At 36.0% G+C, this 4,668-nt stretch overlaps 1 pseudogene; it reads right to left on the bottom strand.

The window, feature by feature from the left end:
• Positions 1 to 2,101: 2,101 nt before the first annotated feature.
• LOC102846301 overlaps positions 2,102 to 4,668 on the bottom strand; it is a 10,735-nt pseudogene continuing 8,168 nt past the window's right edge.

The following is a 4,668-nucleotide window of genomic DNA, read 5'->3' as shown; positions in this document are numbered from 1 at the left end:
ACCCCTTCTAAACCCAGCCTGGACTTCTGGCAGTTCTCTGTTGATATACTATTCCAATCGTTTTTGGATAATCTTCAGTAGAATCTTGCTTGCATGTGAAATCAATGATATTGTTCTGTATTGTTCTGTATTATTGCTTGATTTCACATGCAAGCAAGTTCATATGGTACTTAATAAAATTGTTTAGTGTCAACCCATTCTTTTTGGTACAGTGACTCTGTTTATTCCCTCCATCTTCTTTTTCTGCTTTCTGGGTCATTCAATATATTTCCCATATCATCTTTCAACATTATGACTTGAGGAATAAACTTTATTTTCCATTCTCTCAGCATGAGAAATGCAGAATGAGTTCTTCCCTTTTTTTCTCGAATTCCAGGTCTCTCTACCTTGCATTATAATTCTTTGCTCTATCCTCCAAATCTGCCCTTTGAAATCTTCTGTTCATCTCTTTTACTTCGTTATGTTTTTCTTGTGTTTTGTTTTCTCTATGCTCTGGTACAATTTTTATAGTCTCTTCTGACATTCACTTTGATTTCTTTTTTCTTTCTCCTCAGTTTTTGCAATGACCTTTTTGTTTTCTTCACAGATGGGGTGATATCACCCCACAACTCATCTGATCTCCGATCATTGATGTTCAATACCTCAAACCTATTCCTATAATGATCTTGAAATTCAGATGGAATTGATTCAAGATCATGTCTTGGTTCCTGCGGAGTTATTTTCATTTTCTTTAGGCTCGATTTCAACTTGAATATGAGTAATTGATGATCTGACCCACAGGCCATCCCTGGTCTAATTTTGACTGCAAATATTGAGCTTCTCCAATAATTTCTTCAACAAATGTAGTCAATTTGATTCTTATGCAATCCATCAAGTGAGATCCATGTATAAAGTCATCATTTGTATCTTTTTTTAAAAAAAAGTATTTGCAATGAATAAATAATTGTAAATACAAAATTCATTCATTCAATTTCCAGCCTCATTTCTATCACCAAGCCCATATTTTCCAATTGTCCCTTCATCCTTGTTTCCCACTTTTGCATTCCAGTTGCCAATTATCATTAACGCATCTTGATTACATGCTGGTCAATTTCAGACTGCAAAATTTGGTAAAAATTCTCAATTTCTTCCTCTTTAGCTCCAGATGTAGAAGCATATATTTGAATAATAATCATGTTACTTAGTCTTCTTTGTATGCATAGGATATTATCCTATCACTCATAACATTGTATTTCAGAATTGAACTTGAAATTTACTTTCTTGGCTATGACTGCAACACCATTCTTCCTCTGTTTTTCATTCCCAGCATAGTATACCATCTGATCATGATCATCTGATTCAAAGTGGCCCAACCTGGCCCATCTCATCTCACTATAATGCCTAATACGTCAATGTTCATGTGTTTTATTTCCTTTTTAACAGTTTCCAGTTTTCCAACATTCAAGCTATGTACACTCCATGTTCCAATTATTGAATGATATTTATTATTGTTATTCCTCATTTCAACTGACTTTCAATCTGGCCTCTACTTTAATTACCTTTGTTCCTCTATTATTCAGAGAGTTTTAAAAAAAACCTGTTATTTAAGAAGTGGATGCCAATCCTGCTTCCTAGTCTGTCTTATTCTGGGAGCTCTACCAAATCCTGCCCATCATGGGTAACTCTTATGGCATTTGATTCACAAGTAGCACAGCTTTTTGTATCGCAGCAACTTTAAGTTATCTCAATACAGCAAAACAACAGACACTGCTGTACCACTTAGAACAATGTTCTCACTAAACACAACACCAGCTGATAGTTAACTAAATCAAAACAACCAGCTTACACTTGATTGTCAATGAAATCAGCTTACACTTGACTGTTAACAAAATAAAAAATGAGCAGTTTATATCAGACTTTCAATTAAATCAAAATAACCTACTCTCCAGAATCCAACAGGACTTCTTCCAACACAGGAGGCTCCAAACTGGAGTCCTTAAATTACTTAGTTGAAAAGAAAAAAAAAATTTTAAATGTTTTGACTCATTGGCATCTTTAAATAATTTTTAAAAGTTGTTCTTCTAAACAATATTCCTAAAAATTATACAGCTTACATCAGATTTTATCTTTGCCATTAATGAGACTCATATTCATCTTCATTCATCATGACCGTACAAAAATAAATCTGAGGTTTCAGTTTCCTCCTCATTGACTTCTTCTTTGTTCTCAGTGTAGATAGAAGGTACCTTAGGCTTGTACCATGATATTTATAGTTGACGGTCTTTGAATTTTGAACCTTGGTCTGCATCTGAGAAATGTTGAAGTAGTGCATCTTTTTCTTCTTCACTGATACCCCCACTGTTAGTGCTTTGGGAACATGATCCACTACCATCTGATTTAGTGATCCACTCCCTCTTCTCTCATGACCTTAACCTTGAGAGGCCATAGTCTTCTCTTGACACACAGGTAAGATACCTAATCGTGCAGGCTCCATTTATAACTGAGTGTTTTTCATAACTCTATTGTGTGTCCTCCCTTTGTGGAGGTCCAGTTCAGTATCTAATAGTTCCTTCTGGACCTCTGTCTTGGTCTTCACTTTAGATAAGTAGAGACTACAGACTATGTTTTTAATTCTTCTTTCAACTGTGAGATCTTTCCTCCAAGTTCTGTAAAAGTCTTCATTATATTTGTTCTCTCTCCTCTGGTTTCATGATTTTTGTTTTTTCTAGTGTAGATATTAACATCGTTTGACATTCTATTTTTCTTTCCAACATTTCTTGCTTCTCCCCCCCCCATATCTTGTTGAAGCTTTGTTGGTTTCTGAGTTTTTTTTAAATAAAATTTTTCTTATATACTAGTTTACTTACAGAGTTCATATACATTATTTATCACTCCAGATCTTTCCCATTTCCTTTACCCACCATCGCCTCTACTCATCAAATTTGCAATCCTATGATTACCCTCCTCCCTCTGCTCCACCCTGTTGGTCCTCATACACATTTTACTAGTTATCTTTCTATTTCTATAATAATGATCTTACCCAATACTTGTTATTGACTGATTTAGTTCACTTATCATAATGCTCTCCAGTCCCTCCTAAATTAGGTAGTGATTTTCAAAATCATTGCTCCTGCATGTTGTCTTGTATTCCATCATGTGAATATACCATAATTTCTCAATCCATTTGATTATGGTTGGATATTTGGGCTGTGTCTATTTTCTTGAAATGATGAATAATGCTGCTATGACAATGGTATACAAATCTCCATTTGTTCCTCAGTTCTCATTTTCTCAGGGTATATTCCAAGCAGTGGAATAGCTGGATTATATGAAATTTCTATGTTCACTTTTTTGAAGAAATGCCAAACTGCCTTCCAGAATGATTGAATCATTTCACAATGCCACCAACTATGTATAAAAGTTCCTGTTTCTTGCATGCAACAGATGAAGGAGAGAACTGTTTAAAAGAGTTGTATTATTAGGTATTATTGTCATGTCAGGAGTCCAGAATGAAGGCTGCACAGTGGAGTGGACTTGGGGGGAGGGATTGCATAGCAATGAAAGAGTCTTCCTTTTACTTATCAAGAAGAAAAGTGAATTGGGGGGAGGGGGTAGGTAGGGAGACAAGTGCAACAGTGAATGACTGGAAACCCTAAGTCTCTGTAGTTTCATTAAAATTAATAAAAAGTATTTTCAATGAATAAATCATTGATTATATATTTTAAAAAAAGAGTTCCTGTCTCTCCAACATTTATTACTTGCTGTCCTGTTAAACTTTGCCACTGCTACTGGGGTGAGATGGTATCTCATTGTGGCTTTGATTTGTCAGTGAATTGGAGCACTTCCTCATGTGTCTGTTGGCCATTCAAATATACAAATATCTTCCTCTGTGAAAAGTCTTTCCTTGTCTTTTGCCGATTTTGTAATTGTGTTATCAGTCTTTTTCTTGTGGAGGCCCTGTGCTTCCTGTTTGTTTTTAACAGCTTCTTGAACATCATGAGATTTAGAGCTAGAACAAAGTTTTGAAGATGTCTTTAAGTTTGAGGTGTTGTAAATCTTTTGATGCTTGGTACTGAAAATATCTGATGATCCTCCCCAGTACCACCAGACTGAATCAACAAGTGTGTCATGTCACTCTGATTGCCACCAGCATGTCCAAGACGATGTTTAACAGGAACTTTGTTAAGGACATGTGTACCTGATGTCTGTGGCTTGTTATAATGAACAAGCCAGATATGGATGGGTCCATATGCTGTTGAAGGAGGAGACAGGGCCACCAAACCCTTCTGCTGATGGAGGTGCTGTGACAGTACTGGTCGATCATTGCTTTCTCTATGCCATAAGACTCGAATGAATCTGTCCTTTAGAACTGCTTCTGTGCTGAAAACGGATTTCCTGGCCTCGTTATTGATGAAATACTCAATGAGGAGCTGTCTGGATCAGGACTTTTTTTCTTTTTTTCTTTTTTTTTTTAGGTGGGCTGGGGATATGGGGAAGAGTTTTTTAAAGACCTGCTCAATTTCTTCTTTTGTGATGGATCTGCTCACGTGCTCCACTTCTGTCTGTGTCAATTTGGGTAGGGTGTGAATTTCTAAGGATTTGTGCATTTCCTCTAAGTTTTCAAATTTATTCAAGTATAACTTTTCATCCATGCTGATGCTGCCAATTGGTCCAGTGGTGAGAATCTTT

The sequence above is a fragment of the Elephantulus edwardii genome, unplaced genomic scaffold, assembly GCF_000299155.1.
Source record: "Elephantulus edwardii isolate Elephantulus edwardi_28Jun2011 unplaced genomic scaffold, EleEdw1.0 scaffold00161, whole genome shotgun sequence".
NCBI lineage: Eukaryota > Metazoa > Chordata > Mammalia > Macroscelidea > Macroscelididae > Elephantulus > Elephantulus edwardii.
Note: the sequence above shows the minus strand (reverse complement) of the source record. Positions and strands in the feature narration are given on the sequence as shown.